Consider the following 12500-nt stretch of genomic DNA (forward strand, 5'->3'; position numbering starts at 1 on the left):
AAACGAATGTCAAATCTCGAATGAATCCAAAAAAAAAGTAAAACGAACGGTATATACACATACAAACACACGCTCAGATGACCGCCTCTGCATGCAAGTCTTTTCATATCAGGACCATTGTTGCTGCCCTGTGTGGACTGGTGTGCAGAGAATAACGTCATGTTCCTTCGCTTCACTCTGTTTCATGACTCAAGTTATTGCTCTTTGTCTGTCTGTCTGTCTGTCTGTCCGGCTGTCTGTCCTTCTGACTGCCTGTCTGTCCGTATCTGTATGTGTGTGTGTGTGTGTGTGTGTGTGTGTGTGTGTGTGTGCGTATGAATTTTTTTTTTTGGTAGTGTTTATTTGTGTATGTATCTGTCTGTCTGTCTGTCCGTCTGTGTGTCTGTCTGTCTGTCCCTCCTCCCTCCCTCTCTCTATATATGTCTGTCTGTATGTATTGTGTACTTGTGTGTGTGTGTGTGTGTGTGTGTTTGTATGCAAGCGTGTGTGCGTATACAGAGCGTGCGCGTGAGTGTGCACGTGCCTGTGATTATGCCTATAGCTGTTTGTGTGTATATGTGTGTGTGTGTGTGTGTGTGTGTGTGTGTCTGTGTGTCTGTGCGTGCGTGTGTCTGTGTGTTTATGTGAGTGTGTGTGCGTGTGTGTGCGCTGTGTGTGTGTTTGCGTGTGTGGGTGTGTGCGTGCGCGCTGTGTGTGTGTGTGTGTGTGTGCGTGTGTGTTATTGATGAGCAAGCAATAATGATTAACGCACCAGCGTTTCAAAACCCTTCAGAGGTGAAAATCCAAAGCCAATCATCTTTCATTCACGTAAGCACAACACAAACACACACACACACACACACACACACACACACACACACACACACACACACACACACACACACGAACAAGAGAGAGAGAGAGCGATCGATACACAACACAAGATCCATACACACACACACACACACACACACACACACACACACACACCAATGTTTAAAAGTGAAAAGCAGCTAACGTCTTTGTACCCCCCCTTACCCCTCCCCCCCCCCCCCCCCCCACACACACACAACAGAAGGTTGGGGGGGGGGGGCTGCAGAATTGCACTGGCGGCAGCGCTTTTGAAATGACTGCCACTAGCAGTACTTAGAGTGTTGAAAAGAAGGCTTGTACAATTTGGTTGAGCAGTATATAATTCACAGTTCTGTGTGTGTGTGTGCGTGCGTGCGTGCGTGCATGCGTACGTGTGTGTGTGTGTGTGTGTGTCTGTCTGTCTGTCAGAGTTTGTGTGTGTTTTGTCTGTGCGTCTGTGTGTGTATGTGTGATTGTCTGTGTATGTATGTTTGTGTGTATGTGTTTGTGTGTCAGATCGTGCATGTGTATGTTTATCTCTGTGTGTGTGTGTGTGTGTGTGTGTGTGTGTGTGTGTGTGTGTGGTCATGTTACTGACTTTAAAATAAAAAGTGTGTGTGTGTGTGTGTGTGTGTGTGTGTGTGTGCGCGCGCGCGCGCGCGCGGATGTGTATGTTTATATTCATTTGTTCATTTATTCAATCATTGATATCGTCATAATTGTTATTCTTTTTTCTTTTCTTTTTTTTCCGTTCTTTTTCCTTATTTCTATATTAGTTCCGTTTTCATTGCATTCATTTATTCATTCATTTATTCATTTTATCGTATTTCTTTTTTTTTTTTTTTTGTCTAACGTATTTTATTTCATTTTATTTTATTTCGTTTTCCCTGAAGGCCCGACTCGGCGCGTTGGGTTACACTGCCAGTCAGGAATCTGCTCAGCCGATATGGTGTAGCGTATATGGATTTGACCGAACGCCGGCAGTGACGCCTCCTTGAGCAGCTGAACTGAACTGAACTGAACTGAACTGAACTGGACTGAACTGACTCCATGGAGTGAAGTACGGGTTGAAAGTCATTGTTCTGAAGCATACATCAGAGGGGGTTTTCCCTGGTGTATAGTCAGTCACTGTCGTTACACAGAGAAACCCTCTTCTCTCTGCTATTGACACTGTACATTTTCAAAATTTCCATTTGATACCCCCGCCCCACCCACAGAAACACACATCCTACTCTGCCCCCCCCCCCACCCCCCCACCCCCCACAGACCCACCCCCCACCCACACACACAGACACAGACACACACACACACACACACACACACAGGTGCAATAGCCGAATGGTTAAAACGTTGGACTTTCAATCTAACCAAAAAACGGTCATATACGTAAAAATGTTACATGTCTGTCTGAGTGTGAATGTGTGCGTGCCTGAAGTCTGATTGAATGACACAGGAAACGAATGATGATCGCCCAATGGCAGCCGTCAGTCGGCTCTACCCAGGTAGGCAGCCTGTTGTGCAAATGACCCCGTGTTTGTAAAGCTACTTAGAGCTTGGTCTCCGACCGAGGATAGGCGCTGTATAAGTATCCATATCAATCAAGCAATCAATCAATCAATCAACCTTCCACTCCATCCCGCCCCACATCACCCCTTCCACTTCGTGACAAAATAACAGAATCAGGCCTGTGTTTATAATAATAAAAAAAAAAAATTAATTTTTAAAAAAGAAAGCTGTGTCAAAAACACCAGAACATTTTATATTTCTACGAGATGAAAAAGGGGGAGAAGAATGATTTTAAAGATATTGGCGACAAATTAATGTTCACTTCGCTATCAAAGCCTATTGTTGCTTTCTCTTTTTATATTCCCATTAATTTTTGTGGAGTTGTAACTGCCTTGAACATAAAGAAGCTATGCATATGTACTTTTTTTCTTCTTTTTTTTTTTCTTTTTTTTTGGTGTTGGTGGGGGGGGGGGGGGGGGTGGAAATCCTTAATCCTTTTGCATTCGCATTATTTCACAAAGAAACTCTTCTTAGTATTCGGTTGTGGTTGTAGTGAATACAGGGGCGCGGATGGGGGGAGGCGGGGGGGGGGGAACTCCTGGGGGGGGGGGGAGCTCATTATTTTTGGGAGACCCGTTTTCTCTCGGTCTTTTTTCCTTCTTACAGAGGAGACTCCCCCCCTCCCCCCCCCCCCCCCCCCCCCCCCGGCCCCCCCATCCCCCACTCCCACCACCACCACCACCACCCCCATCCCCATCCCTACCCCCCGCCATTTGACGTCTGAATGATCCCCGCTTTGTAGCTTTTTTTGTCGTGAGAAAAGCGCTGTTCTTTGTCGTCTTCATCCACCTCTTCCATTAGAACAACCTTCTGTTACAAACACTTCAATGACGTCAGTGGCGAGTGCAAAAAAAAAAAAAAAAAAAAGAAAATTGTTGTACTGTCGTCGCGTTTTCTTCTTCTTCTTCTTCTTCTTCTTCTTCGTTCGTAGGCCGCAACTCCCACGTTCACTCGTATGTACACGTGTGGGCTTTTACATGTATGACCGTTTTCACCCCGCCATGTAGGCACCCATACTCCGTTTTCGGGGGGGTGCATGCTGGGTACGTCCTTCTTTCCATAACTCACCGAACGCTGACATGGATTATAGGATCTTTAACGTGCGTATTTGATCTTGTGCGTGCCTATACACACGAAAGGGGCGGGGGATGGGGGGGGGGGGGGGGTGTTCAGGCACAAGCAGGTCTGCACCGGAAAATGGTGACCTGGAAGATCAAGAAAAGTCTCCACCCTTTACCCACCAGACGCCGTTTCCGAGATTCGAACCTGGGACCCTTAGATTGAAAGTCCAACGATGTAACCACTCGGCTATTGCGCCCGTCGTTCCATATGTTGGGGGTGGGGGGGGATGGGGGGTTGTGTGTGTGTGTGTGTGTGTGTGTGTGTTGTTGTTGTTGCTGTTGTTTGTTTGTTTGTTTATTGCATATTGGGGGGTTGGTTTTTGTTTGGTTGGTTTTGTTTTGTTTGTTTTTGTGTGGGTTTTTTGTGGGGGGGTTTTGTATTTTGTTTGGGTTTTTGTCATTGTTGTTGTTGTTTGTTTGTTTTTTGTTTTGTTTTGTTTTGTTTTGTCTTGTTTTTGTTTGTTTGTTTGTTTTGCTTTTGTCGTTCATATGGACGGAGAGAGTTTACTTGAATCCTGGAAGAAAGACGTGTGTGCACAATCCCAGCTGTCTTTCACCACAGAGTCGTCAGGGTGTTCTGATCTCTTATTCAAAGAAACTCATTCTGTTGTTCCCCCCTGCTTCTGTTTCTTTTTATGCCGTATGTATTATTTATCAATATCGATTGATTGACGTCAAGCTAAAAGACACCCCCCACGTCCAGCGTGAGCAAGCAGACAGCTGTGCTGGCCGGGTGGGTCTCTTCTATGCCGGGTGGGTCTCTTCTATGCCGAGTGGGTCTCTTCTATGCCGGGTGGGTCTCTTCTATGCCGCGGTGGCCTTGTGATCTTTCGCGCCCGGACTAGGAATCCAGTGATCACGGGTTGGAGTATCATAATTATTATGCGGACTGGGGGTGGGGGATGTGTGGGGAGGGGTTAACTTCCATCTCAACCCCCACCCCCTCCCACACCCCCATACCGCCCCCTTCGCCACCCTCCGCAAGACCCTGAGTGATGGTCTGGGGGTGCTAGTCTTGAGACGGGGGTGGGGGTGGGGGGTAGGGGTAGGGGAGGGAACCGATGTCACGTTTGCAGCACGCACTGAACTTAGGCTTACGTGAAATAGATAAATGGATGATTAATAAATAAATAAATAAATAAATAAATGAATAAACACACACACACACACACACACACACACACACACACACAGAGAGAGAGAGAGAGAGAGAGAGAGAGCAAAAAAAGTGTTGTACCTGGCAAATTGTGCAGAATAATCCAGTTTGATAGTAAAAACAGATGCACTTGCAAACAGAAGAAGAAAAAGAAGAGAAAAAAAAGAAGAGAAAAAATGTGTGGCGCTGCATCGTGGCGACGCCTTCTCCCCGGGCGGAGAACTGGAAAGCAGCCCGGATTCCGCACAGAGAAAAAAAGATCTTGTGACAAATAATGTCAATACAATACATGGATGATTGTCAGTCAGGTCCTGTCCCACTATGACCATCGTTCAGAACGGCACATGGGACTGAAGCCAAACTGCTGCCTCAACTATCTGGGCAGGATTTTTTTTTTTTTTTTTTGAATTGAAGTGGAGAATGTCTTGCACCAAGTTATATCCTCTCTCTCTCTCTCTCTCTCTCTCTCTCTCTCTCGGCCAAGAGGGTTTTAGCACAGTCGGTGCTGCAATACAATACAAGACAATACAATACAATACAATACTTTGAAACGAAACGAAACGCAACATGACGCAACGCAACGCAACGCAAAACAACACAATACAATGCAATGCAATGCAGTACAATTGCACGCAACGCAACGCAACGAGACACAACACGATACAATGCAATGCAATGCAATGCAATATAAATGCAACGCAACGCAACCAGACACAACACGATACAATGCAATGCAATGCAATGCAATATAAATGCAACGCAACGCAACGCAACGCAACCAGACACAACACGATACAATGCAATGCAACACAATACAATTTAACTCAAAGCAATTTGATACAACACAATACAATACAATACAATACAATGCAATGCAATGAAAAGAAACGCAACGTAACGCAACGCAAAACAACACAACACAATGTAATGCAATGCAATGTAATTGCAACGCAACGCAACACAACGCAACGAAACGATACGCAACACAACGCAATACAATCGCAACGCAACACAACGCAACGCGACACAATACAATATAATACAATACAATACGTGTGCGCGCGCACACACACACACACACACACACACCGACAAAAGAAACCTGTTGGTAGTCATTCAACTTATTAGTATCACACACGGAATGAAGAAAGTTACCAACAGGAATAATACCAAAAAAAAACCCCAAAAACCCCCACCGTCCTGTGGAAATTCTTCGTCGTCGCGCTCAGCCCCTGTTATCTGACACAATGACTAAACAGTCTGAAACGGACCTAGACTGATCGATACGATCATCGATAACCAGTGATTGGGCTTTAGGGGGTTGTTAGTGTGTGAAAGAGATTCATGACTGCGAGCAGTGAGCGGGCTGGTGGGGTAGTTCAGTTCAGTTCAGTTGCTTAAGGAGGCGTCACTTGCATCCGGATAAATCCGTATAAACGTACGCTATACCGCATCTGTTGAGCTGATATCTGACCAGCAGCTGAAACCGAATGCGGTTAGTTAGGCCTTGAGTGAAAATGAAATAGAATGAAAATGAAAATGAAATAAAATAGATGAATAAAATAACACATAAAGTGAACATATATGAACAGAATTAATGAATAAATAGATAAACGAAGTAAAAGAAAAGAAAAAATGAAAATGATAATGATATGACTAATAATGATATAACATTAATAGATTAACAAATGAATATGAATAAACTCACACACGCACGCGCGCGCGCACACACACACACACACATACACGAAAACACACGCGCGCGCACGTACGCACACACACACACACACGCGCGCGCGCGCGCGCACGCGCGCGTTCACACACACACACACACACACACACACACACACACGCAAGCACACACTCACACACACACACACTCTCACACACACACTCACACACACGCACTCACGCACGCACACACACACACACACACACACACACACGCAAGCACACACACACACACACACACACACACACACACACACACAGACTGGTGGCGGCAGGATACGGACTGTTATCAAGGTAGTTCTATGTTTGCCCGGCTGGCACGGGTGACTGTGTACCCGATAACGTCTTCTTCTTTTTTTTTGGCTTCTTTATTTTTCTTTTTTCTTTCTTTTTTTTTAAAGGAGGATGATGAGGCTGGGGGGCGGGGGGACGGGGGTGGGGGTGGTGTCTGGAACAGTCTGCAATGGTTTGGCGTGAAACCCAGATCACCTGTCACGTGTGTCTGGGTCTTGGAAGACGTTGGGTTGATTGATTGACGGACTGATTGATTGATGGATGGATGGATGGAAGGACTGATTGACTGATGGATGGATGGATGGATGGAAGGAAGGACTGATTGATTGATTGATTGACTGACTGACTGACTGACTGGTTATTATGCTCTCCACCTTCCTACCACTCTCTGCCTTAACCTGTCTCACACGTTAAGATGTGAAATGTGTGTGTGATGCGTCTTGTGTGCAAATATGTCCTGTATATGTGCATATCTTTCTTCTTCTTCTTCTTCTTCTTCTTCATCATCATCATCTTCTTCTCCTCCTCCTCCTCATCCTCTTCGTCGTCCTCCTCCTCCCCTTCTTCTTCTTCTCCTCCTCCTTCTCCTTCTTCCTCCTCCTCTTCGTCCTCCTCCTCCTCCTCTTCTTCTTCTTCTTCTCTTTCTCCCTCAGCTATGTAAAGAGTTATTGGGGTGCCACGCAGATGAACTGTTCACCAGATTGCTCCAGATCTGTTGGTTGTGTGATCAAAAGCCTGGGTCTGTGCAAAATGGTTTCACTTTAATAATGACTAAAACCGATCTCTCAATCAAAGAAGGCTATTCACTTGCGTAGCTTTCGTCGGCGACCCGGCCGGTTTCTTCAGCGCAACTGCTGGGTAGAGAATTAGCAGCTGTGCGCATCGCCGTGAGCGAACTCACGACATTGTGACTTGACGAGTGAGGAGTACACCGACGGCAGGTTGTGTCGGCCCCGGTCACGGTTGAGGGTGGGGTTCCTGGCGGCGATGTGGACTGCCTCTTTTACTCCCCTCTGGAACCATCTTGCTTCTCTGTCGAGAACTTGCACATTGTACCTATCCAAAGTGATGTTGGTTGTTGTGGGTCAGATGTTCGCCCACTGGTGGAGGACTCTCGTTTGTGTTCTTTCAGTCTGTTGTGCACGTTGCGCTCGGTTTCACCAATGTAACTTTGGTCACAGTCCTGGCAGTCTATCTGGTATATCACCCCTGATGTGTCCAATTTATCTGTTTTATCTGTTTTGTCTCTGGGGTGATTTCACTTTTCATTCTGCGGTGTGGTCAGTCCACCATGTGGTGTTTTTTTTGTGTGTTTTTTTTTGTTTGTTTGTTTGTTGGTTGTTTTTTTTGTTTGTTGTTGTTGTTTGCTGTTGTTTGTTTGTTTTTGTTGTTGTTGTTGTTGGTGGTGGTGGTGGTGGTGGTGGTGGTGGTGGTGGTGGTGGTGGTTGTGGTGTGTGTGTGTGTGTGTGTGTGTGTGTGTGTGTGTGTTCGTTTTGTTTGGGTTTTTTTAATTTATTTCTTTTGGTTGTTGCTGTTGTTGGGTTGTTGTTGTCGCCGGTTTTTTGTTTGTTTTGTTTTGTTTTTTATTTGGGGAGTTACTGTGTTTGTGGGGGCGGGGGAGGGGTGTGTTCCTGTGTTTTGTGGGGGCGGGGGAGGGGTGTGTGTTGCTGTGTTTTGTGGGGGAGGGGGAGGGGTGTGTGTTGCTGTGTTTGGGGGGGGCGGGGGAGGGGGTGTGTGTGTGTTGCTGTGTTTTGTGGGGGCGGGGGAGGGGGGTGTTGCTGTGTTTTGTGGGGGCGGGGGAGGGTGTGTGTGTGTGTTGCTGTGTGCTGTGTTTTGTGGGGGCGGGGGAGGGGGGTGTTGCTGTGTTTTTGTGGGGGCGGGGGGGAGGGTGTTGCTGTGTCTCCCCCTCCGTCTCCCTCCCTCACCAGTTCTTTGGTAGGATTGTTTCAGCAAGGCCATTGGATCTTGTCACGTGGCCATACCAGCCTAGCTTTCTTTCTGGGTCTCTCTCTCTCTCTCTCTGTGTGTCTCTCTCTCTCTCTCTCTCTCTCTCTCTCTCTCTCTCTCTCTCTCTCTGTCTGTCTGTGTGTGTGTGTGTGAACTGATGTCAGCAAGATCTTCATGACACGTCCATTGCCCTGCATGTTTCATGCCATGGCACACTTCCCTTCATGACGTGACCCGAACAGTGCAGCTGATGCTCAGTATCTTGCGATGACACTTCATTTCCATCAGTCATGGCTGGCATAAATGTATCCAGTTAAAACTTGAATGCTGGTGGGTGGGGAGAGGGGTGTGGGGGAGGCAGCGGGAGGCGGGGTTGGGATGGGGGGAGGGGGGCGCAGTGTGATAATTTTTTTTTTCAGAACGGAAGGGGGTGGTGGGGGTGGGTGGCATGGAGATGGCGTGTGTGTGGGGGGTGGGCGGGGGGGATTGGGGGGGGGGGGTCTTACACTGATAACTTCGATGTTACAGACGACGGGGCGCAATAGCCGAATGGTTAAAGCGTTCGACTGTCAATCTGAGGGTCCCGGGTTCGAATCACGGTGGCGGCGCCTGGTGAGTAAAGGGTGGAGATTTTTCCGATCTCCCAGGTCAACATATGTCCTTCGTGTGTATATGCACGCACAAGATCAAATACGCACGTTAAAGATCCTGTAATCCATGTCAGCGTTCGGTGGGTTATGGAAACAAGAACATACCCAGCATACACACCCCCAAAAACGGAGTATGGCTGCCTACATGGCGGGGTAAAAACGGTCATACACGTAAAAGCCCACTCGTGTGCATACGAGTGAACGCAGAAGAAGAAGAAGAAGATGTTACAGACCAATATCCTCCCTGTGCTCTATTATCCATCCCTTAAAACAGATAGAAAGAAAGAGATAGAGAAGTAAAAGACAGAAAGGGGTGTGGGGGAAAGGGGAGAGCGAGAGAAAAAAACAAACACAAGAAGTATGGAAAGAAAGAAAGAAAGAAAGAAACACACACACACACACACACACACACACACACACACACACGCACGCACGCACAGACACACACACACTTATAGTGAATGGACGTTAAACTGAAGAAAACACACACACACACACACACACACACACACACACAGAAACACACACACACACACACACACACACACACACACACACACACACACACACTCCCGTCAAATAACATTTCTGGTGGAAAGGCGTTAAAATGAAGTTCACACACACACACACACACACACACACACACACACACACACACACACACACACACACACAGTACATTAAATACAGTCCACTCCATCAATCACCCCCACAGTCAGTCAGACACAGCATCATTTTCAGAACTTGGCTGTGTGGGTTGTATGCCCTGTGAAAGTCACAAGAACCAGCTAAGCATAATCATCTTTTTTTTTCTCTCTTTCTCTATGATTGAACACCTCGAGAACAGCCGTTGACACATAATTTAAAACGAAAACACACGCGCGCTCACGTACGCACACACACACACACGCGCGCGCGCGCGCGCGCTCACACACACACACACACACACACACACACACACACACACACACACACACACACACACACACACACACACACACACACACACACACACACACACACACAACAGACACAAGCACGCGCCCACGCATACACACACGCACTCACTCACTCACTCAAACAGGCGCACAGACAGGAAGGCAGACGGACAGACAGACAGACAGACAGAGAAACAAACAGACAGACGAACAGAGAGACATGTAATACTTAAAAACAAACGAAATAGGCTTACAGACAACAGGGACTGATTTACAAGAGAAAACTGACCTTGCATCTTCACGTGAGGAAACCCCAGTCACCCCAACTCCAAGCCTAGAAATTCAATCACACAAATCTCGACCTCAACATTCCTCCAATTACACAATAATTACAACGTCAAAACAGCTACAGGTACACACACAAACTTCAACATCAACACAGTTACAGTCACACACACACACACACACACACACATACACACACACACACACCTCAACGTCAACACAGCTACAGTCACACACAAACCTCAACGTCAACACAGCTACAGTCACACACAAACCTCAACGTCAACACAGCTACAGTCTCACACAAACCTCAACGTCAACACAGCTACAGTCTCACACAAACCTCAACGTCAACACAACTGCTATGTCGAGGTCGAGGTCGAGGTTTGTGACCTACAAACCTCAATGTCAACACAGCTGCAGTCACCTACAAACCCCAACGTCAACACAGCCACAGTCACCTACAAACCTCAACGTCAACACAGCTACAGTCACACACAAACCTCAACGTCAACACAGCAGCTACAGTCACACACAAACCTCAACGTCAACACAGCTACAGTCACACACAAACCTCAACGTCAACACAGCTACAGTCACACACAAACCTCAACGTCAACACAGCAGCTACAGTCACACACAAACCTCAACGTCAACACAGCTACAGTCACACACAAACCTCAACGTCAACACAGCTACAGTCTCACACAAACCTCAACGTCAACACAGCTACAGTCACACACAAACCTCAACGTCAACACAGCTACAGTCACACACAAACCTCAACGTCAACACAGCTACAGTCACACACAAACCTCAACGTCGACACAGGTACAGTTACACACACACACTTCAACGTCAACACAGCTACAGTCACCTACAAACCTCAACGTCAACACAGCTACAGTCACACACAAACCTCAACGTCAACACAGCTACAGTCACACACCAACCTCAACGTCAACACAGCTACAGTCACCTACAAACCTCAACGTCAACACAGCTACAGTCACACACAAACCCCAACGTCAACACAGCTACAGTCACACACACAAACCTCAACGTCAACACAGCTACAGTCACACACACAAACCCCAACGTCAACACAGCTACAGTCACACACAAACCTCAACGTCAACACAGCTACAGTCACACACAAACCTCAACGTCAACACAGCTACAGTCACCTACAAACCTCAACGTCAACACAGCTACAGTCACCTACCAACCTCAATGTCAACACAGCTACAGTCACCTACAAACCTCAACGTCAACACAGCTACAGTCACACACAAACCTCAACGTCAACACAGCTACAGTCACACACAAACCTCAACGTCAACACAGCAGCTACAGTCACACACAAACCTCAACGTCAACACAGCTACAGTCACACACAAACCTCAACGTCAACACAGCTACAGTCACACACACACCTCAGCGTCAACACAGCTACAGTCACACACAAACCTCAACGTCAACACAGCTACAGTCACACACAAACCTCAACGTCAACACAGCTACAGTCTCACACAAACCTCAACGTCAACACAGCTACAGTCACACACAAACCTCAACGTCAACACAGCTACAGTCTCACACAAACCTCAACGTCAACACAGCAGCTACAGTCTCACACAAACCCCAACGTCAACACAAGTACAGACACACACAAACCTCAACGTCAACACAGCAGCTACAGTCACACACAAACCTCAACGTCAACACAGCTACAGTCTCACACAAACCTCAACGTCAACACAGCTACAGTCACACACAAACCTCAACGTCAACACAGCTACAGTCACACACAAACCTCAACGTCAACACAGCTACAGTCTCACACAAACCTCAACGTCAACACAGCTACAGTCTCACACAAACCTCAACGTCAACACAGCTACAGTCTCACACAAACCTCAACGTCAACACAACTGCTATGTCGAGGTCGAGGTCGAGGTTTGTGACCTACAAACCTCAA

General features: G+C 47.0%; 1 protein-coding gene across 1 annotated transcript in view; it reads right to left on the reverse strand.

Moving 5' to 3' along the window:
* The window catches only part of LOC143298085 (uncharacterized), a 22878-nt gene extending 12308 nt beyond the window's left edge, over positions 1–10570 (reverse strand). The window contains exon 1 of the mRNA XM_076610765.1: positions 10524–10570. The gene's annotated coding sequence lies outside the window, so the exon portion shown is untranslated. The remainder of the gene's footprint in view (positions 1–10523) is intronic.
* Positions 10571–12500: the final 1930 nt, after the last annotated feature.

The sequence above is a fragment of the Babylonia areolata genome, chromosome 23, assembly GCF_041734735.1.
Source record: "Babylonia areolata isolate BAREFJ2019XMU chromosome 23, ASM4173473v1, whole genome shotgun sequence".
Classification (NCBI taxonomy): domain Eukaryota; kingdom Metazoa; phylum Mollusca; class Gastropoda; order Neogastropoda; family Buccinidae; genus Babylonia; species Babylonia areolata.